The 17,917-nt window shown below is 54.2% G+C and overlaps 41 non-coding genes across 41 annotated transcripts; 33 read left to right on the top strand and 8 right to left on the bottom strand.

Moving 5' to 3' along the window:
* The first annotated feature begins 234 nt into the window (after positions 1–234).
* Trnai-aau (transfer RNA isoleucine (anticodon AAU)) lies at positions 235–308 on the top strand. The gene has a single exon. It is a non-coding gene; the product is annotated as a tRNA-Ile (tRNA).
* A 598-nt stretch (positions 309–906) lies between these two features.
* Trnag-ucc (transfer RNA glycine (anticodon UCC)) lies at positions 907–978 on the bottom strand. The gene has a single exon. It is a non-coding gene; the product is annotated as a tRNA-Gly (tRNA).
* A 347-nt stretch (positions 979–1,325) lies between these two features.
* On the top strand, positions 1,326–1,396 carry Trnag-gcc (transfer RNA glycine (anticodon GCC)). Its single transcript has one exon. It is a non-coding gene; the product is annotated as a tRNA-Gly (tRNA).
* Positions 1,397–1,777: 381 nt separating this feature from the next.
* On the top strand, positions 1,778–1,850 carry Trnam-cau (transfer RNA methionine (anticodon CAU)). The gene has a single exon. It is a non-coding gene; the product is annotated as a tRNA-Met (tRNA).
* Positions 1,851–2,156: 306 nt separating this feature from the next.
* Positions 2,157–2,228, top strand: Trnae-uuc (transfer RNA glutamic acid (anticodon UUC)). Its single transcript has one exon. It is a non-coding gene; the product is annotated as a tRNA-Glu (tRNA).
* Positions 2,229–2,426: 198 nt separating this feature from the next.
* On the top strand, positions 2,427–2,500 carry Trnai-aau (transfer RNA isoleucine (anticodon AAU)). Its single transcript has one exon. It is a non-coding gene; the product is annotated as a tRNA-Ile (tRNA).
* A 598-nt stretch (positions 2,501–3,098) lies between these two features.
* On the bottom strand, positions 3,099–3,170 carry Trnag-ucc (transfer RNA glycine (anticodon UCC)). Its single transcript has one exon. It is a non-coding gene; the product is annotated as a tRNA-Gly (tRNA).
* A 347-nt stretch (positions 3,171–3,517) lies between these two features.
* On the top strand, positions 3,518–3,588 carry Trnag-gcc (transfer RNA glycine (anticodon GCC)). The gene has a single exon. It is a non-coding gene; the product is annotated as a tRNA-Gly (tRNA).
* A 381-nt stretch (positions 3,589–3,969) lies between these two features.
* Positions 3,970–4,042, top strand: Trnam-cau (transfer RNA methionine (anticodon CAU)). Its single transcript has one exon. It is a non-coding gene; the product is annotated as a tRNA-Met (tRNA).
* Positions 4,043–4,347: 305 nt separating this feature from the next.
* On the top strand, positions 4,348–4,420 carry Trnae-uuc (transfer RNA glutamic acid (anticodon UUC)). Its single transcript has one exon. It is a non-coding gene; the product is annotated as a tRNA-Glu (tRNA).
* A 198-nt stretch (positions 4,421–4,618) lies between these two features.
* Positions 4,619–4,692, top strand: Trnai-aau (transfer RNA isoleucine (anticodon AAU)). Its single transcript has one exon. It is a non-coding gene; the product is annotated as a tRNA-Ile (tRNA).
* Positions 4,693–5,291: 599 nt separating this feature from the next.
* Trnag-ucc (transfer RNA glycine (anticodon UCC)) lies at positions 5,292–5,363 on the bottom strand. Its single transcript has one exon. It is a non-coding gene; the product is annotated as a tRNA-Gly (tRNA).
* Positions 5,364–5,710: 347 nt separating this feature from the next.
* Trnag-gcc (transfer RNA glycine (anticodon GCC)) lies at positions 5,711–5,781 on the top strand. The gene has a single exon. It is a non-coding gene; the product is annotated as a tRNA-Gly (tRNA).
* A 381-nt stretch (positions 5,782–6,162) lies between these two features.
* On the top strand, positions 6,163–6,235 carry Trnam-cau (transfer RNA methionine (anticodon CAU)). Its single transcript has one exon. It is a non-coding gene; the product is annotated as a tRNA-Met (tRNA).
* Positions 6,236–6,540: 305 nt separating this feature from the next.
* Trnae-uuc (transfer RNA glutamic acid (anticodon UUC)) lies at positions 6,541–6,612 on the top strand. Its single transcript has one exon. It is a non-coding gene; the product is annotated as a tRNA-Glu (tRNA).
* A 198-nt stretch (positions 6,613–6,810) lies between these two features.
* Positions 6,811–6,884, top strand: Trnai-aau (transfer RNA isoleucine (anticodon AAU)). Its single transcript has one exon. It is a non-coding gene; the product is annotated as a tRNA-Ile (tRNA).
* Positions 6,885–7,482: 598 nt separating this feature from the next.
* On the bottom strand, positions 7,483–7,554 carry Trnag-ucc (transfer RNA glycine (anticodon UCC)). Its single transcript has one exon. It is a non-coding gene; the product is annotated as a tRNA-Gly (tRNA).
* Positions 7,555–7,901: 347 nt separating this feature from the next.
* On the top strand, positions 7,902–7,972 carry Trnag-gcc (transfer RNA glycine (anticodon GCC)). Its single transcript has one exon. It is a non-coding gene; the product is annotated as a tRNA-Gly (tRNA).
* A 381-nt stretch (positions 7,973–8,353) lies between these two features.
* Trnam-cau (transfer RNA methionine (anticodon CAU)) lies at positions 8,354–8,426 on the top strand. Its single transcript has one exon. It is a non-coding gene; the product is annotated as a tRNA-Met (tRNA).
* Positions 8,427–8,731: 305 nt separating this feature from the next.
* Trnae-uuc (transfer RNA glutamic acid (anticodon UUC)) lies at positions 8,732–8,803 on the top strand. The gene has a single exon. It is a non-coding gene; the product is annotated as a tRNA-Glu (tRNA).
* Positions 8,804–9,001: 198 nt separating this feature from the next.
* On the top strand, positions 9,002–9,075 carry Trnai-aau (transfer RNA isoleucine (anticodon AAU)). Its single transcript has one exon. It is a non-coding gene; the product is annotated as a tRNA-Ile (tRNA).
* Positions 9,076–9,673: 598 nt separating this feature from the next.
* Trnag-ucc (transfer RNA glycine (anticodon UCC)) lies at positions 9,674–9,745 on the bottom strand. The gene has a single exon. It is a non-coding gene; the product is annotated as a tRNA-Gly (tRNA).
* Positions 9,746–10,092: 347 nt separating this feature from the next.
* Positions 10,093–10,163, top strand: Trnag-gcc (transfer RNA glycine (anticodon GCC)). The gene has a single exon. It is a non-coding gene; the product is annotated as a tRNA-Gly (tRNA).
* A 381-nt stretch (positions 10,164–10,544) lies between these two features.
* Positions 10,545–10,617, top strand: Trnam-cau (transfer RNA methionine (anticodon CAU)). The gene has a single exon. It is a non-coding gene; the product is annotated as a tRNA-Met (tRNA).
* Positions 10,618–10,922: 305 nt separating this feature from the next.
* On the top strand, positions 10,923–10,994 carry Trnae-uuc (transfer RNA glutamic acid (anticodon UUC)). Its single transcript has one exon. It is a non-coding gene; the product is annotated as a tRNA-Glu (tRNA).
* Positions 10,995–11,192: 198 nt separating this feature from the next.
* Positions 11,193–11,266, top strand: Trnai-aau (transfer RNA isoleucine (anticodon AAU)). Its single transcript has one exon. It is a non-coding gene; the product is annotated as a tRNA-Ile (tRNA).
* A 598-nt stretch (positions 11,267–11,864) lies between these two features.
* On the bottom strand, positions 11,865–11,936 carry Trnag-ucc (transfer RNA glycine (anticodon UCC)). Its single transcript has one exon. It is a non-coding gene; the product is annotated as a tRNA-Gly (tRNA).
* A 347-nt stretch (positions 11,937–12,283) lies between these two features.
* Positions 12,284–12,354, top strand: Trnag-gcc (transfer RNA glycine (anticodon GCC)). The gene has a single exon. It is a non-coding gene; the product is annotated as a tRNA-Gly (tRNA).
* Positions 12,355–12,735: 381 nt separating this feature from the next.
* On the top strand, positions 12,736–12,808 carry Trnam-cau (transfer RNA methionine (anticodon CAU)). Its single transcript has one exon. It is a non-coding gene; the product is annotated as a tRNA-Met (tRNA).
* A 305-nt stretch (positions 12,809–13,113) lies between these two features.
* Positions 13,114–13,185, top strand: Trnae-uuc (transfer RNA glutamic acid (anticodon UUC)). Its single transcript has one exon. It is a non-coding gene; the product is annotated as a tRNA-Glu (tRNA).
* A 198-nt stretch (positions 13,186–13,383) lies between these two features.
* On the top strand, positions 13,384–13,457 carry Trnai-aau (transfer RNA isoleucine (anticodon AAU)). The gene has a single exon. It is a non-coding gene; the product is annotated as a tRNA-Ile (tRNA).
* Positions 13,458–14,055: 598 nt separating this feature from the next.
* Positions 14,056–14,127, bottom strand: Trnag-ucc (transfer RNA glycine (anticodon UCC)). Its single transcript has one exon. It is a non-coding gene; the product is annotated as a tRNA-Gly (tRNA).
* A 347-nt stretch (positions 14,128–14,474) lies between these two features.
* Trnag-gcc (transfer RNA glycine (anticodon GCC)) lies at positions 14,475–14,545 on the top strand. The gene has a single exon. It is a non-coding gene; the product is annotated as a tRNA-Gly (tRNA).
* A 381-nt stretch (positions 14,546–14,926) lies between these two features.
* Positions 14,927–14,999, top strand: Trnam-cau (transfer RNA methionine (anticodon CAU)). Its single transcript has one exon. It is a non-coding gene; the product is annotated as a tRNA-Met (tRNA).
* Positions 15,000–15,304: 305 nt separating this feature from the next.
* On the top strand, positions 15,305–15,376 carry Trnae-uuc (transfer RNA glutamic acid (anticodon UUC)). Its single transcript has one exon. It is a non-coding gene; the product is annotated as a tRNA-Glu (tRNA).
* A 198-nt stretch (positions 15,377–15,574) lies between these two features.
* Positions 15,575–15,648, top strand: Trnai-aau (transfer RNA isoleucine (anticodon AAU)). The gene has a single exon. It is a non-coding gene; the product is annotated as a tRNA-Ile (tRNA).
* A 598-nt stretch (positions 15,649–16,246) lies between these two features.
* On the bottom strand, positions 16,247–16,318 carry Trnag-ucc (transfer RNA glycine (anticodon UCC)). Its single transcript has one exon. It is a non-coding gene; the product is annotated as a tRNA-Gly (tRNA).
* A 347-nt stretch (positions 16,319–16,665) lies between these two features.
* Trnag-gcc (transfer RNA glycine (anticodon GCC)) lies at positions 16,666–16,736 on the top strand. Its single transcript has one exon. It is a non-coding gene; the product is annotated as a tRNA-Gly (tRNA).
* A 381-nt stretch (positions 16,737–17,117) lies between these two features.
* Positions 17,118–17,190, top strand: Trnam-cau (transfer RNA methionine (anticodon CAU)). Its single transcript has one exon. It is a non-coding gene; the product is annotated as a tRNA-Met (tRNA).
* Positions 17,191–17,495: 305 nt separating this feature from the next.
* Trnae-uuc (transfer RNA glutamic acid (anticodon UUC)) lies at positions 17,496–17,567 on the top strand. The gene has a single exon. It is a non-coding gene; the product is annotated as a tRNA-Glu (tRNA).
* Positions 17,568–17,765: 198 nt separating this feature from the next.
* Trnai-aau (transfer RNA isoleucine (anticodon AAU)) lies at positions 17,766–17,839 on the top strand. Its single transcript has one exon. It is a non-coding gene; the product is annotated as a tRNA-Ile (tRNA).
* The last annotated feature ends 78 nt before the right edge of the window (positions 17,840–17,917 follow it).

Below are 17,917 nucleotides of genomic sequence, written 5' to 3' on the forward strand. Positions count from 1 at the left end.
ACCCAGGAGGCCCGGGTTCGATTCCCGGTACCGGAACGGAATTTTTTCCACACGAACTGTGACAAGTTTGAGCTGACCGAGCTGCCGTTTCCCGTCCTGCTCGCAATATAGCTACTGTTTCGTGACCGTCAGCAGAATATAGACGAGGGAAGCAGACGTCCGACGACCATAGAAATGGTGTACGGCTTCATGCCATACGTTTCCAGCGCAGGGCTGAGCAACTGCATCTGCCGAGGCCCGTTAGCTCAGTTGGTTAGAGCGTCGTGCTAATAACGCGAAGGTCGTGGGTTCGATCCCCCCACGGGCCACTAGTCTTTTACTACTACGAAAAGGCAGCGCCGATTTCAGCAGGCGAGTGTGATGACCAAAAGATCATCACCCTGCGTGGAAGTTGACAGAGGATCCGAACCCGACTTGTCGGGAAGCGCTACAGCATTCACTCGGCAATGGCCATAATATGTTGAATACACTGGTTCTCAACCGATAAAGACAAGATGAAAGAAAATGTCCGATTGCCGATTTGTAACAACTTTGGCCCTTGTCAGTACTTGGGCGGGTGAGCGCATGGGGACACAGGGTACCGTTGGCAGTTTTACTTCCTGTTTTTTCTTTCTCCTTTGTTTTTGGAGCTACAACCCGATTCGGTCATGGACACGCCACCGTGAAAGGAAGGGGGAGTGCTGTGTGCCCATCGCCTCGCCTCTCCTTACCTCTCTCAGTCGTTTCTCGTGCTTGTCGTTTTGATATAGGCCGATTTGAGAGCGTCAGCTCTCGCGTCAGCTGAGCAAAGTCGAGACAAGTCGAGACACACTATAGGCTGGTCTGCAGCGAGTAAGAAGGGGGAAAAAAAACATTAATTTAAGGGCACGTGGCGAAAGTACTCATACGCGAAATTAAAAAGCCTGTTGCGGTGGCCGGGAATCGAACCCGGATCAACTGCTTGGAAGGCAACTATGCTGACCATTACACCACCACCGCACAAGGAAGCGCCCCGACGCCGCGCTGTGTCGGCTTCCCGCCTGTCGGCAGCGGCCGAAGGTGATCGTACCTGGCAGGCGCATTTCGAGGTAGGCTAGGGGAGAACATCCAGCCGCATTCGGACGGCGTATCCGCGCACATTTCGCATCCTTTGGCAAGAGTCGGTGCCGGCACCGGCGACGCAAGAGTACGCAGAGGACCGCGTTCTGGCGGCATATTTAAGCAGTGCAGTGCAGGATTCAGCGCCTGCAGCATCTTCTCGACAGAATGCTACGGCGCTTGACGGCAGTCCCACTTTCCCTTGAGACATCTGCTCGGCAAGCAGCGTGAAGTTACTACTGGCCCGAGCATCGGTGGTTCAGTGGTAGAATGCTCGCCTGCCACGCGGGCGGCCCGGGTTCGATTCCCGGCCGATGCATCGTTTTGCTGTTCCCGCGATAATGCTGCCGTGCTGCTTGCGCTCTTGAGATGCACGATCCACAAGAATGTATAGCTGGATTCCCTTGAGAAGAACCGAGAACGCAGCACTCGCGGGTCCCCACTAGGACGCTCGCATCATGTTCTACAGACTAGCGTCGGCCTGGCCTCACAATTTGCTATGTCCAGGTGCCTCCGAGGCACTGAACGTTAACGACAAGGAGTGCTGCCTATCGTTTGCAAAAGCTGCAGCAACACCGCAATCAACTGGGCCGGCAATGCACGTCTAGCAACAGAACACGTTATCCAGGAAGTACAGTGTCTTTACGTCTAACATTGGGTATGGTACTTACCCAGTTTCCAGGAAAAACGGTTCGCCCGTGCCTCGGTAGCGCAGTAGGCAGCGCGTAAGTCTCATAATCTTAAGGTCGTGAGTTCGATCCTCACCCGGGGCATTTAATTTTCTGTGACTGATGGGTGATGCTGTTGCTAGGGCACCAACTTATTTCTTGTTTGTTATCCACAACGGTTTCAACGCTTCAGCGGGAAAATGTTTACTCCCTGTTACTGCTACTTACAGCTTCCCTTTCCCTCTTCTCCCAGCACAGCATGAAGCCAAAAGCATTGCTCTGAGACGTTTGAGGTGCGCGCCTTGCCAGTGAGTAAGCGCAAAGACGCTCGCAAAGAGAGAAGGGCGCCGACGCGGGACACGACACGAAATGCGACAAGCGACCGTCCGAACCGGCGAAGACACCCCCACATCCGGTGTGGTCTAGTAGCTAGGATACCTGGCTTTCACCCAGGAGGCCCGGGTTCGATTCCCGGTACCGGAACGGAATTTTTTCCACACGAACTGTGACAAGTTTGAGCTGACCGAGCTGCCGTTTCCCGTCCTGCTCGCAATATAGCTACTGTTTCGTGACCGTCAGCAGAATATAGACGAGGGAAGCAGACGTCCGACGACCATAGAAATGGTGTACGGCTTCATGCCATACGTTTCCAGCGCAGGGCTGAGCAACTGCATCTGCCGAGGCCCGTTAGCTCAGTTGGTTAGAGCGTCGTGCTAATAACGCGAAGGTCGTGGGTTCGATCCCCCCACGGGCCACTAGTCTTTTACTACTACGAAAAGGCAGCGCCGATTTCAGCAGGCGAGTGTGATGACCAAAAGATCATCACCCTGCGTGGAAGTTGACAGAGGATCCGAACCCGACTTGTCGGGAAGCGCTACAGCATTCACTCGGCAATGGCCATAATATGTTGAATACACTGGTTCTCAACCGATAAAGACAAGATGAAAGAAAATGTCCGATTGCCGATTTGTAACAACTTTGGCCCTTGTCAGTACTTGGGCGGGTGAGCGCATGGGGACACAGGGTACCGTTGGCAGTTTTACTTCCTGTTTTTTCTTTCTCCTTTGTTTTTGGAGCTACAACCCGATTCGGTCATGGACACGCCACCGTGAAAGGAAGGGGGAGTGCTGTGTGCCCATCGCCTCGCCTCTCCTTACCTCTCTCAGTCGTTTCTCGTGCTTGTCGTTTTGATATAGGCCGATTTGAGAGCGTCAGCTCTCGCGTCAGCTGAGCAAAGTCGAGACAAGTCGAGACACACTATAGGCTGGTCTGCAGCGAGTAAGAAGGGGGAAAAAAAACATTAATTTAAGGGCACGTGGCGAAAGTACTCATACGCGAAATTAAAAAGCCTGTTGCGGTGGCCGGGAATCGAACCCGGATCAACTGCTTGGAAGGCAACTATGCTGACCATTACACCACCACCGCACAAGGAAGCGCCCCGACGCCGCGCTGTGTCGGCTTCCCGCCTGTCGGCAGCGGCCGAAGGTGATCGTACCTGGCAGGCGCATTTCGAGGTAGGCTAGGGGAGAACATCCAGCCGCATTCGGACGGCGTATCCGCGCACATTTCGCATCCTTTGGCAAGAGTCGGTGCCGGCACCGGCGACGCAAGAGTACGCAGAGGACCGCGTTCTGGCGGCATATTTAAGCAGTGCAGTGCAGGATTCAGCGCCTGCAGCATCTTCTCGACAGAATGCTACGGCGCTTGACGGCAGTCCCACTTTCCCTTGAGACATCTGCTCGGCAAGCAGCGTGAAGTTACTACTGGCCCGAGCATCGGTGGTTCAGTGGTAGAATGCTCGCCTGCCACGCGGGCGGCCCGGGTTCGATTCCCGGCCGATGCATCGTTTTGCTGTTCCCGCGATAATGCTGCCGTGCTGCTTGCGCTCTTGAGATGCACGATCCACAAGAATGTATAGCTGGATTCCCTTGAGAAGAACCGAGAACGCAGCACTCGCGGGTCCCCACTAGGACGCTCGCATCATGTTCTACAGACTAGCGTCGGCCTGGCCTCACAATTTGCTATGTCCAGGTGCCTCCGAGGCACTGAACGTTAACGACAAGGAGTGCTGCCTATCGTTTGCAAAAGCTGCAGCAACACCGCAATCAACTGGGCCGGCAATGCACGTCTAGCAACAGAACACGTTATCCAGGAAGTACAGTGTCTTTACGTCTAACATTGGGTATGGTACTTACCCAGTTTCCAGGAAAAACGGTTCGCCCGTGCCTCGGTAGCGCAGTAGGCAGCGCGTAAGTCTCATAATCTTAAGGTCGTGAGTTCGATCCTCACCCGGGGCATTTAATTTTCTGTGACTGATGGTGATGCTGTTGCTAGGGCACCAACTTATTTCTTGTTTGTTATCCACAACGGTTTCAACGCTTCAGCGGGAAAATGTTTACTCCCTGTTACTGCTACTTACAGCTTCCCTTTCCCTCTTCTCCCAGCACAGCATGAAGCCAAAAGCATTGCTCTGAGACGTTTGAGGTGCGCGCCTTGCCAGTGAGTAAGCGCAAAGACGCTCGCAAAGAGAGAAGGGCGCCGACGCGGGACACGACACGAAATGCGACAAGCGACCGTCCGAACCGGCGAAGACACCCCCACATCCGGTGTGGTCTAGTAGCTAGGATACCTGGCTTTCACCCAGGAGGCCCGGGGTTCGATTCCCGGTACCGGAACGGAATTTTTTCCACACGAACTGTGACAAGTTTGAGCTGACCGAGCTGCCGTTTCCCGTCCTGCTCGCAATATAGCTACTGTTTCGTGACCGTCAGCAGAATATAGACGAGGGAAGCAGACGTCCGACGACCATAGAAATGGTGTACGGCTTCATGCCATACGTTTCCAGCGCAGGGCTGAGCAACTGCATCTGCCGAGGCCCGTTAGCTCAGTTGGTTAGAGCGTCGTGCTAATAACGCGAAGGTCGTGGGTTCGATCCCCCCACGGGCCACTAGTCTTTTACTACTACGAAAAGGCAGCGCCGATTTCAGCAGGCGAGTGTGATGACCAAAAGATCATCACCCTGCGTGGAAGTTGACAGAGGATCCGAACCCGACTTGTCGGGAAGCGCTACAGCATTCACTCGGCAATGGCCATAATATGTTGAATACACTGGTTCTCAACCGATAAAGACAAGATGAAAGAAAATGTCCGATTGCCGATTTGTAACAACTTTGGCCCTTGTCAGTACTTGGGCGGGTGAGCGCATGGGGACACAGGGTACCGTTGGCAGTTTTACTTCCTGTTTTTTCTTTCTCCTTTGTTTTTGGAGCTACAACCCGATTCGGTCATGGACACGCCACCGTGAAAGGAAGGGGGAGTGCTGTGTGCCCATCGCCTCGCCTCTCCTTACCTCTCTCAGTCGTTTCTCGTGCTTGTCGTTTTGATATAGGCCGATTTGAGAGCGTCAGCTCTCGCGTCAGCTGAGCAAAGTCGAGACAAGTCGAGACACACTATAGGCTGGTCTGCAGCGAGTAAGAAGGGGGAAAAAAAAACATTAATTTAAGGGCACGTGGCGAAAGTACTCATACGCGAAATTAAAAAGCCTGTTGCGGTGGCCGGGAATCGAACCCGGATCAACTGCTTGGAAGGCAACTATGCTGACCATTACACCACCACCGCACAAGGAAGCGCCCCGACGCCGCGCTGTGTCGGCTTCCCGCCTGTCGGCAGCGGCCGAAGGTGATCGTACCTGGCAGGCGCATTTCGAGGTAGGCTAGGGGAGAACATCCAGCCGCATTCGGACGGCGTATCCGCGCACATTTCGCATCCTTTGGCAAGAGTCGGTGCCGGCACCGGCGACGCAAGAGTACGCAGAGGACCGCGTTCTGGCGGCATATTTAAGCAGTGCAGTGCAGGATTCAGCGCCTGCAGCATCTTCTCGACAGAATGCTACGGCGCTTGACGGCAGTCCCACTTTCCCTTGAGACATCTGCTCGGCAAGCAGCGTGAAGTTACTACTGGCCCGAGCATCGGTGGTTCAGTGGTAGAATGCTCGCCTGCCACGCGGGCGGCCCGGGTTCGATTCCCGGCCGATGCATCGTTTTGCTGTTCCCGCGATAATGCTGCCGTGCTGCTTGCGCTCTTGAGATGCACGATCCACAAGAATGTATAGCTGGATTCCCTTGAGAAGAACCGAGAACGCAGCACTCGCGGGTCCCCACTAGGACGCTCGCATCATGTTCTACAGACTAGCGTCGGCCTGGCCTCACAATTTGCTATGTCCAGGTGCCTCCGAGGCACTGAACGTTAACGACAAGGAGTGCTGCCTATCGTTTGCAAAAGCTGCAGCAACACCGCAATCAACTGGGCCGGCAATGCACGTCTAGCAACAGAACACGTTATCCAGGAAGTACAGTGTCTTTACGTCTAACATTGGGTATGGTACTTACCCAGTTTCCAGGAAAAACGGTTCGCCCGTGCCTCGGTAGCGCAGTAGGCAGCGCGTAAGTCTCATAATCTTAAGGTCGTGAGTTCGATCCTCACCCGGGGCATTTAATTTTCTGTGACTGATGGTGATGCTGTTGCTAGGGCACCAACTTATTTCTTGTTTGTTATCCACAACGGTTTCAACGCTTCAGCGGGAAAATGTTTACTCCCTGTTACTGCTACTTACAGCTTCCCTTTCCCTCTTCTCCCAGCACAGCATGAAGCCAAAAGCATTGCTCTGAGACGTTTGAGGTGCGCGCCTTGCCAGTGAGTAAGCGCAAAGACGCTCGCAAAGAGAGAAGGGCGCCGACGCGGGACACGACACGAAATGCGACAAGCGACCGTCCGAACCGGCGAAGACACCCCCACATCCGGTGTGGTCTAGTAGCTAGGATACCTGGCTTTCACCCAGGAGGCCCGGGTTCGATTCCCGGTACCGGAACGGAATTTTTTCCACACGAACTGTGACAAGTTTGAGCTGACCGAGCTGCCGTTTCCCGTCCTGCTCGCAATATAGCTACTGTTTCGTGACCGTCAGCAGAATATAGACGAGGGAAGCAGACGTCCGACGACCATAGAAATGGTGTACGGCTTCATGCCATACGTTTCCAGCGCAGGGCTGAGCAACTGCATCTGCCGAGGCCCGTTAGCTCAGTTGGTTAGAGCGTCGTGCTAATAACGCGAAGGTCGTGGGTTCGATCCCCCCACGGGCCACTAGTCTTTTACTACTACGAAAAGGCAGCGCCGATTTCAGCAGGCGAGTGTGATGACCAAAAGATCATCACCCTGCGTGGAAGTTGACAGAGGATCCGAACCCGACTTGTCGGGAAGCGCTACAGCATTCACTCGGCAATGGCCATAATATGTTGAATACACTGGTTCTCAACCGATAAAGACAAGATGAAAGAAAATGTCCGATTGCCGATTTGTAACAACTTTGGCCCTTGTCAGTACTTGGGCGGGTGAGCGCATGGGGACACAGGGTACCGTTGGCAGTTTTACTTCCTGTTTTTTCTTTCTCCTTTGTTTTTGGAGCTACAACCCGATTCGGTCATGGACACGCCACCGTGAAAGGAAGGGGGAGTGCTGTGTGCCCATCGCCTCGCCTCTCCTTACCTCTCTCAGTCGTTTCTCGTGCTTGTCGTTTTGATATAGGCCGATTTGAGAGCGTCAGCTCTCGCGTCAGCTGAGCAAAGTCGAGACAAGTCGAGACACACTATAGGCTGGTCTGCAGCGAGTAAGAAGGGGGAAAAAAAACATTAATTTAAGGGCACGTGGCGAAAGTACTCATACGCGAAATTAAAAAGCCTGTTGCGGTGGCCGGGAATCGAACCCGGATCAACTGCTTGGAAGGCAACTATGCTGACCATTACACCACCACCGCACAAGGAAGCGCCCCGACGCCGCGCTGTGTCGGCTTCCCGCCTGTCGGCAGCGGCCGAAGGTGATCGTACCTGGCAGGCGCATTTCGAGGTAGGCTAGGGGAGAACATCCAGCCGCATTCGGACGGCGTATCCGCGCACATTTCGCATCCTTTGGCAAGAGTCGGTGCCGGCACCGGCGACGCAAGAGTACGCAGAGGACCGCGTTCTGGCGGCATATTTAAGCAGTGCAGTGCAGGATTCAGCGCCTGCAGCATCTTCTCGACAGAATGCTACGGCGCTTGACGGCAGTCCCACTTTCCCTTGAGACATCTGCTCGGCAAGCAGCGTGAAGTTACTACTGGCCCGAGCATCGGTGGTTCAGTGGTAGAATGCTCGCCTGCCACGCGGGCGGCCCGGGTTCGATTCCCGGCCGATGCATCGTTTTGCTGTTCCCGCGATAATGCTGCCGTGCTGCTTGCGCTCTTGAGATGCACGATCCACAAGAATGTATAGCTGGATTCCCTTGAGAAGAACCGAGAACGCAGCACTCGCGGGTCCCCACTAGGACGCTCGCATCATGTTCTACAGACTAGCGTCGGCCTGGCCTCACAATTTGCTATGTCCAGGTGCCTCCGAGGCACTGAACGTTAACGACAAGGAGTGCTGCCTATCGTTTGCAAAAGCTGCAGCAACACCGCAATCAACTGGGCCGGCAATGCACGTCTAGCAACAGAACACGTTATCCAGGAAGTACAGTGTCTTTACGTCTAACATTGGGTATGGTACTTACCCAGTTTCCAGGAAAAACGGTTCGCCCGTGCCTCGGTAGCGCAGTAGGCAGCGCGTAAGTCTCATAATCTTAAGGTCGTGAGTTCGATCCTCACCCGGGGCATTTAATTTTCTGTGACTGATGGTGATGCTGTTGCTAGGGCACCAACTTATTTCTTGTTTGTTATCCACAACGGTTTCAACGCTTCAGCGGGAAAATGTTTACTCCCTGTTACTGCTACTTACAGCTTCCCTTTCCCTCTTCTCCCAGCACAGCATGAAGCCAAAAGCATTGCTCTGAGACGTTTGAGGTGCGCGCCTTGCCAGTGAGTAAGCGCAAAGACGCTCGCAAAGAGAGAAGGGCGCCGACGCGGGACACGACACGAAATGCGACAAGCGACCGTCCGAACCGGCGAAGACACCCCCACATCCGGTGTGGTCTAGTAGCTAGGATACCTGGCTTTCACCCAGGAGGCCCGGGTTCGATTCCCGGTACCGGAACGGAATTTTTTCCACACGAACTGTGACAAGTTTGAGCTGACCGAGCTGCCGTTTCCCGTCCTGCTCGCAATATAGCTACTGTTTCGTGACCGTCAGCAGAATATAGACGAGGGAAGCAGACGTCCGACGACCATAGAAATGGTGTACGGCTTCATGCCATACGTTTCCAGCGCAGGGCTGAGCAACTGCATCTGCCGAGGCCCGTTAGCTCAGTTGGTTAGAGCGTCGTGCTAATAACGCGAAGGTCGTGGGTTCGATCCCCCCACGGGCCACTAGTCTTTTACTACTACGAAAAGGCAGCGCCGATTTCAGCAGGCGAGTGTGATGACCAAAAGATCATCACCCTGCGTGGAAGTTGACAGAGGATCCGAACCCGACTTGTCGGGAAGCGCTACAGCATTCACTCGGCAATGGCCATAATATGTTGAATACACTGGTTCTCAACCGATAAAGACAAGATGAAAGAAAATGTCCGATTGCCGATTTGTAACAACTTTGGCCCTTGTCAGTACTTGGGCGGGTGAGCGCATGGGGACACAGGGTACCGTTGGCAGTTTTACTTCCTGTTTTTTCTTTCTCCTTTGTTTTTGGAGCTACAACCCGATTCGGTCATGGACACGCCACCGTGAAAGGAAGGGGGAGTGCTGTGTGCCCATCGCCTCGCCTCTCCTTACCTCTCTCAGTCGTTTCTCGTGCTTGTCGTTTTGATATAGGCCGATTTGAGAGCGTCAGCTCTCGCGTCAGCTGAGCAAAGTCGAGACAAGTCGAGACACACTATAGGCTGGTCTGCAGCGAGTAAGAAGGGGGAAAAAAAACATTAATTTAAGGGCACGTGGCGAAAGTACTCATACGCGAAATTAAAAAGCCTGTTGCGGTGGCCGGGAATCGAACCCGGATCAACTGCTTGGAAGGCAACTATGCTGACCATTACACCACCACCGCACAAGGAAGCGCCCCGACGCCGCGCTGTGTCGGCTTCCCGCCTGTCGGCAGCGGCCGAAGGTGATCGTACCTGGCAGGCGCATTTCGAGGTAGGCTAGGGGAGAACATCCAGCCGCATTCGGACGGCGTATCCGCGCACATTTCGCATCCTTTGGCAAGAGTCGGTGCCGGCACCGGCGACGCAAGAGTACGCAGAGGACCGCGTTCTGGCGGCATATTTAAGCAGTGCAGTGCAGGATTCAGCGCCTGCAGCATCTTCTCGACAGAATGCTACGGCGCTTGACGGCAGTCCCACTTTCCCTTGAGACATCTGCTCGGCAAGCAGCGTGAAGTTACTACTGGCCCGAGCATCGGTGGTTCAGTGGTAGAATGCTCGCCTGCCACGCGGGCGGCCCGGGTTCGATTCCCGGCCGATGCATCGTTTTGCTGTTCCCGCGATAATGCTGCCGTGCTGCTTGCGCTCTTGAGATGCACGATCCACAAGAATGTATAGCTGGATTCCCTTGAGAAGAACCGAGAACGCAGCACTCGCGGGTCCCCACTAGGACGCTCGCATCATGTTCTACAGACTAGCGTCGGCCTGGCCTCACAATTTGCTATGTCCAGGTGCCTCCGAGGCACTGAACGTTAACGACAAGGAGTGCTGCCTATCGTTTGCAAAAGCTGCAGCAACACCGCAATCAACTGGGCCGGCAATGCACGTCTAGCAACAGAACACGTTATCCAGGAAGTACAGTGTCTTTACGTCTAACATTGGGTATGGTACTTACCCAGTTTCCAGGAAAAACGGTTCGCCCGTGCCTCGGTAGCGCAGTAGGCAGCGCGTAAGTCTCATAATCTTAAGGTCGTGAGTTCGATCCTCACCCGGGGCATTTAATTTTCTGTGACTGATGGTGATGCTGTTGCTAGGGCACCAACTTATTTCTTGTTTGTTATCCACAACGGTTTCAACGCTTCAGCGGGAAAATGTTTACTCCCTGTTACTGCTACTTACAGCTTCCCTTTCCCTCTTCTCCCAGCACAGCATGAAGCCAAAAGCATTGCTCTGAGACGTTTGAGGTGCGCGCCTTGCCAGTGAGTAAGCGCAAAGACGCTCGCAAAGAGAGAAGGGCGCCGACGCGGGACACGACACGAAATGCGACAAGCGACCGTCCGAACCGGCGAAGACACCCCCACATCCGGTGTGGTCTAGTAGCTAGGATACCTGGCTTTCACCCAGGAGGCCCGGGTTCGATTCCCGGTACCGGAACGGAATTTTTTCCACACGAACTGTGACAAGTTTGAGCTGACCGAGCTGCCGTTTCCCGTCCTGCTCGCAATATAGCTACTGTTTCGTGACCGTCAGCAGAATATAGACGAGGGAAGCAGACGTCCGACGACCATAGAAATGGTGTACGGCTTCATGCCATACGTTTCCAGCGCAGGGCTGAGCAACTGCATCTGCCGAGGCCCGTTAGCTCAGTTGGTTAGAGCGTCGTGCTAATAACGCGAAGGTCGTGGGTTCGATCCCCCCACGGGCCACTAGTCTTTTACTACTACGAAAAGGCAGCGCCGATTTCAGCAGGCGAGTGTGATGACCAAAAGATCATCACCCTGCGTGGAAGTTGACAGAGGATCCGAACCCGACTTGTCGGGAAGCGCTACAGCATTCACTCGGCAATGGCCATAATATGTTGAATACACTGGTTCTCAACCGATAAAGACAAGATGAAAGAAAATGTCCGATTGCCGATTTGTAACAACTTTGGCCCTTGTCAGTACTTGGGCGGGTGAGCGCATGGGGACACAGGGTACCGTTGGCAGTTTTACTTCCTGTTTTTTCTTTCTCCTTTGTTTTTGGAGCTACAACCCGATTCGGTCATGGACACGCCACCGTGAAAGGAAGGGGGAGTGCTGTGTGCCCATCGCCTCGCCTCTCCTTACCTCTCTCAGTCGTTTCTCGTGCTTGTCGTTTTGATATAGGCCGATTTGAGAGCGTCAGCTCTCGCGTCAGCTGAGCAAAGTCGAGACAAGTCGAGACACACTATAGGCTGGTCTGCAGCGAGTAAGAAGGGGGAAAAAAAACATTAATTTAAGGGCACGTGGCGAAAGTACTCATACGCGAAATTAAAAAGCCTGTTGCGGTGGCCGGGAATCGAACCCGGATCAACTGCTTGGAAGGCAACTATGCTGACCATTACACCACCACCGCACAAGGAAGCGCCCCGACGCCGCGCTGTGTCGGCTTCCCGCCTGTCGGCAGCGGCCGAAGGTGATCGTACCTGGCAGGCGCATTTCGAGGTAGGCTAGGGGAGAACATCCAGCCGCATTCGGACGGCGTATCCGCGCACATTTCGCATCCTTTGGCAAGAGTCGGTGCCGGCACCGGCGACGCAAGAGTACGCAGAGGACCGCGTTCTGGCGGCATATTTAAGCAGTGCAGTGCAGGATTCAGCGCCTGCAGCATCTTCTCGACAGAATGCTACGGCGCTTGACGGCAGTCCCACTTTCCCTTGAGACATCTGCTCGGCAAGCAGCGTGAAGTTACTACTGGCCCGAGCATCGGTGGTTCAGTGGTAGAATGCTCGCCTGCCACGCGGGCGGCCCGGGTTCGATTCCCGGCCGATGCATCGTTTTGCTGTTCCCGCGATAATGCTGCCGTGCTGCTTGCGCTCTTGAGATGCACGATCCACAAGAATGTATAGCTGGATTCCCTTGAGAAGAACCGAGAACGCAGCACTCGCGGGTCCCCACTAGGACGCTCGCATCATGTTCTACAGACTAGCGTCGGCCTGGCCTCACAATTTGCTATGTCCAGGTGCCTCCGAGGCACTGAACGTTAACGACAAGGAGTGCTGCCTATCGTTTGCAAAAGCTGCAGCAACACCGCAATCAACTGGGCCGGCAATGCACGTCTAGCAACAGAACACGTTATCCAGGAAGTACAGTGTCTTTACGTCTAACATTGGGTATGGTACTTACCCAGTTTCCAGGAAAAACGGTTCGCCCGTGCCTCGGTAGCGCAGTAGGCAGCGCGTAAGTCTCATAATCTTAAGGTCGTGAGTTCGATCCTCACCCGGGGCATTTAATTTTCTGTGACTGATGGTGATGCTGTTGCTAGGGCACCAACTTATTTCTTGTTTGTTATCCACAACGGTTTCAACGCTTCAGCGGGAAAATGTTTACTCCCTGTTACTGCTACTTACAGCTTCCCTTTCCCTCTTCTCCCAGCACAGCATGAAGCCAAAAGCATTGCTCTGAGACGTTTGAGGTGCGCGCCTTGCCAGTGAGTAAGCGCAAAGACGCTCGCAAAGAGAGAAGGGCGCCGACGCGGGACACGACACGAAATGCGACAAGCGACCGTCCGAACCGGCGAAGACACCCCCACATCCGGTGTGGTCTAGTAGCTAGGATACCTGGCTTTCACCCAGGAGGCCCGGGTTCGATTCCCGGTACCGGAACGGAATTTTTTCCACACGAACTGTGACAAGTTTGAGCTGACCGAGCTGCCGTTTCCCGTCCTGCTCGCAATATAGCTACTGTTTCGTGACCGTCAGCAGAATATAGACGAGGGAAGCAGACGTCCGACGACCATAGAAATGGTGTACGGCTTCATGCCATACGTTTCCAGCGCAGGGCTGAGCAACTGCATCTGCCGAGGCCCGTTAGTTCAGTTGGTTAGAGCGTCGTGCTAATAACGCGAAGGTCGTGGGTTCGATCCCCCCACGGGCCACTAGTCTTTTACTACTACGAAAAGGCAGCGCCGATTTCAGCAGGCGAGTGTGATGACCAAAAGATCATCACCCTGCGTGGAAGTTGACAGAGGATCCGAACCCGACTTGTCGGGAAGCGCTACAGCATTCACTCGGCAATGGCCATAATATGTTGAATACACTGGTTCTCAACCGATAAAGACAAGATGAAAGAAAATGTCCGATTGCCGATTTGTAACAACTTTGGCCCTTGTCAGTACTTGGGCGGGTGAGCGCATGGGGACACAGGGTACCGTTGGCAGTTTTACTTCCTGTTTTTTCTTTCTCCTTTGTTTTTGGAGCTACAACCCGATTCGGTCATGGACACGCCACCGTGAAAGGAAGGGGGAGTGCTGTGTGCCCATCGCCTCGCCTCTCCTTACCTCTCTCAGTCGTTTCTCGTGCTTGTCGTTTTGATATAGGCCGATTTGAGAGCGTCAGCTCTCGCGTCAGCTGAGCAAAGTCGAGACAAGTCGAGACACACTATAGGCTGGTCTGCAGCGAGTAAGAAGGGGGAAAAAAAACATTAATTTAAGGGCACGTGGCGAAAGTACTCATACGCGAAATTAAAAAGCCTGTTGCGGTGGCCGGGAATCGAACCCGGATCAACTGCTTGGAAGGCAACTATGCTGACCATTACACCACCACCGCACAAGGAAGCGCCCCGACGCCGCGCTGTGTCGGCTTCCCGCCTGTCGGCAGCGGCCGAAGGTGATCGTACCTGGCAGGCGCATTTCGAGGTAGGCTAGGGGAGAACATCCAGCCGCATTCGGACGGCGTATCCGCGCACATTTCGCATCCTTTGGCAAGAGTCGGTGCCGGCACCGGCGACGCAAGAGTACGCAGAGGACCGCGTTCTGGCGGCATATTTAAGCAGTGCAGTGCAGGATTCAGCGCCTGCAGCATCTTCTCGACAGAATGCTACGGCGCTTGACGGCAGTCCCACTTTCCCTTGAGACATCTGCTCGGCAAGCAGCGTGAAGTTACTACTGGCCCGAGCATCGGTGGTTCAGTGGTAGAATGCTCGCCTGCCACGCGGGCGGCCCGGGTTCGATTCCCGGCCGATGCATCGTTTTGCTGTTCCCGCGATAATGCTGCCGTGCTGCTTGCGCTCTTGAGATGCACGATCCACAAGAATGTATAGCTGGATTCCCTTGAGAAGAACCGAGAACGCAGCACTCGCGGGTCCCCACTAGGACGCTCGCATCATGTTCTACAGACTAGCGTCGGCCTGGCCTCACAATTTGCTATGTCCAGGTGCCTCCGAGGCACTGAACGTTAACGACAAGGAGTGCTGCCTATCGTTTGCAAAAGCTGCAGCAACACCGCAATCAACTGGGCCGGCAATGCACGTCTAGCAACAGAACACGTTATCCAGGAAGTACAGTGTCTTTACGTCTAACATTGGGTATGGTACTTACCCAGTTTCCAGGAAAAACGGTTCGCCCGTGCCTCGGTAGCGCAGTAGGCAGCGCGTAAGTCTCATAATCTTAAGGTCGTGAGTTCGATCCTCACCCGGGGCATTTAATTTTCTGTGACTGATGGTGATGCTGTTGCTAGGGCACCAACTTATTTCTTGTTTGTTATCCACAACGGTTTCAACGCTTCAGCGGGAAAATGTTTACTCCCTGTTACTGCTACTTACAGCTTCCCTTTCCCTCTTCTCCCAGCACAGCATGAAGCCAAAAGCATTGCTCTGAGACGTTTGAGGTGCGCGCCTTGCCAGTGAGTAAGCGCAAAGACGCTCGCAAAGAGAGAAGGGCGCCGACGCGGGACACGACACGAAATGCGACAAGCGACCGTCCGAACCGGCGAAGACACCCCCACATCCGGTGTGGTCTAGTAGCTAGGATACCTGGCTTTCACCCAGGAGGCCCGGGTTCGATTCCCGGTACCGGAACGGAATTTTTTCCACACGAACTGTGACAAGTTTGAGCTGACCGAGCTGCCGTTTCCCGTCCTGCTCGCAATATAGCTACTGTTTCGTGACCGTCAGCAGAATATAGACGAGGGAAGCAGACGTCCGACGACCATAGAAATGGTGTACGGCTTCATGCCATACGTTTCCAGCGCAGGGCTGAGCAACTGCATCTGCCGAGGCCCGTTAGCTCAGTTGGTTAGAGCGTCGTGCTAATAACGCGAAGGTCGTGGGTTCGATCCCCCCACGGGCCACTAGTCTTTTACTACTACGAAAAGGCAGCGCCGATTTCAGCAGGCGAGTGTGATGACCAAAAGATCATCACCCTGCGTGGAAGTTGACAGAGGATCCGAACCCGACTTGTCGGGAAGCGCTACAGCATTCACTCGGCAATGGCCATAATATGTTGAATACACTGGTTCTCAACCGATAAAGACAAGATGAAAGAAAATGTCCGATTGCCGATTTGTAACAACTTTGGCCCTTGTCAGTACTTGGGCGGGTGAGCGCATGGGGACACAGGGTACCGTTGGCAGTTTTACTTCCTGTTTTTTCTTTCTCCTTTGTTTTTGGAGCTACAACCCGATTCGGTCATGGACACGCCACCGTGAAAGGAAGGGGGAGTGCTGTGTGCCCATCGCCTCGCCTCTCCTTACCTCTCTCAGTCGTTTCTCGTGCTTGTCGTTTTGATATAGGCCGATTTGAGAGCGTCAGCTCTCGCGTCAGCTGAGCAAAGTCGAGACAAGTCGAGACACACTATAGGCTGGTCTGCAGCGAGTAAGAAGGGGGAAAAAAAACATTAATTTAAGGGCACGTGGCGAAAGTACTCATACGCGAAATTAAAAAGCCTGTTGCGGTGGCCGGGAATCGAACCCGGATCAACTGCTTGGAAGGCAACTATGCTGACCATTACACCACCACCGCACAAGGAAGCGCCCCGACGCCGCGCTGTGTCGGCTTCCCGCCTGTCGGCAGCGGCCGAAGGTGATCGTACCTGGCAGGCGCATTTCGAGGTAGGCTAGGGGAGAACATCCAGCCGCATTCGGACGGCGTATCCGCGCACATTTCGCATCCTTTGGCAAGAGTCGGTGCCGGCACCGGCGACGCAAGAGTACGCAGAGGACCGCGTTCTGGCGGCATATTTAAGCAGTGCAGTGCAGGATTCAGCGCCTGCAGCATCTTCTCGACAGAATGCTACGGCGCTTGACGGCAGTCCCACTTTCCCTTGAGACATCTGCTCGGCAAGCAGCGTGAAGTTACTACTGGCCCGAGCATCGGTGGTTCAGTGGTAGAATGCTCGCCTGCCACGCGGGCGGCCCGGGTTCGATTCCCGGCCGATGCATCGTTTTGCTGTTCCCGCGATAATGCTGCCGTGCTGCTTGCGCTCTTGAGATGCACGATCCACAAGAATGTATAGCTGGATTCCCTTGAGAAGAACCGAGAACGCAGCACTCGCGGGTCCCCACTAGGACGCTCGCATCATGTTCTACAGACTAGCGTCGGCCTGGCCTCACAATTTGCTATGTCCAGGTGCCTCCGAGGCACTGAACGTTAACGACAAGGAGTGCTGCCTATCGTTTGCAAAAGCTGCAGCAACACCGCAATCAACTGGGCCGGCAATGCACGTCTAGCAACAGAACACGTTATCCAGGAAGTACAGTGTCTTTACGTCTAACATTGGGTATGGTACTTACCCAGTTTCCAGGAAAAACGGTTCGCCCGTGCCTCGGTAGCGCAGTAGGCAGCGCGTAAGTCTCATAATCTTAAGGTCGTGAGTTCGATCCTCACCCGGGGCATTTAATTTTCTGTGACTGATGGTGATGCTGTTGCTAGGGCACCAACTTATTTCTTGTTTGTTATCCACAACGGTTTCAACGCTTCAGCGGGAAAATGTTTACTCCCTGTTACTGCTACTTACAGCTTCCCTTTCCCTCTTCTCCCAGCACAGCATGAAGCCAAAAGCATTGCTCTGAGACGTTTGAGGTGCGCGCCTTGCCAGTGAGTAAGCGCAAAGACGCTCGCAAAGAGAGAAGGGCGCCGACGCGGGACACGACACGAAATGCGACAAGCGACCGTCCGAACCGGCGAAGACACCCCCACATCCGGTGTGGTCTAGTAGCTAGGATACCTGGCTTTCACCCAGGAGGCCCGGGTTCGATTCCCGGTACCGGAACGGAATTTTTTCCACACGAACTGTGACAAGTTTGAGCTGACCGAGCTGCCGTTTCCCGTCCTGCTCGCAATATAGCTACTGTTTCGTGACCGTCAGCAGAATATAGACGAGGGAAGCAGACGTCCGACGACCATAGAAATGGTGTACGGCTTCATGCCATACGTTTCCAGCGCAGGGCTGAGCAACTGCATCTGCCGAGGCCCGTTAGCTCAGTTGGTTAGAGCGTCGTGCTAATAACGCGAAGGTCGTGGGTTCGATCCCCCCACGGGCCACTAGTCTTTTACTACTACGAAAAGGCAGCGCCGATTTCAGCAGGCGAGTGTGATGACCAAAAGATCATCACCCTGCGT

The sequence above is a fragment of the Schistocerca nitens genome, unplaced genomic scaffold, assembly GCF_023898315.1.
Source record: "Schistocerca nitens isolate TAMUIC-IGC-003100 unplaced genomic scaffold, iqSchNite1.1 HiC_scaffold_226, whole genome shotgun sequence".
Classification (NCBI taxonomy): domain Eukaryota; kingdom Metazoa; phylum Arthropoda; class Insecta; order Orthoptera; family Acrididae; genus Schistocerca; species Schistocerca nitens.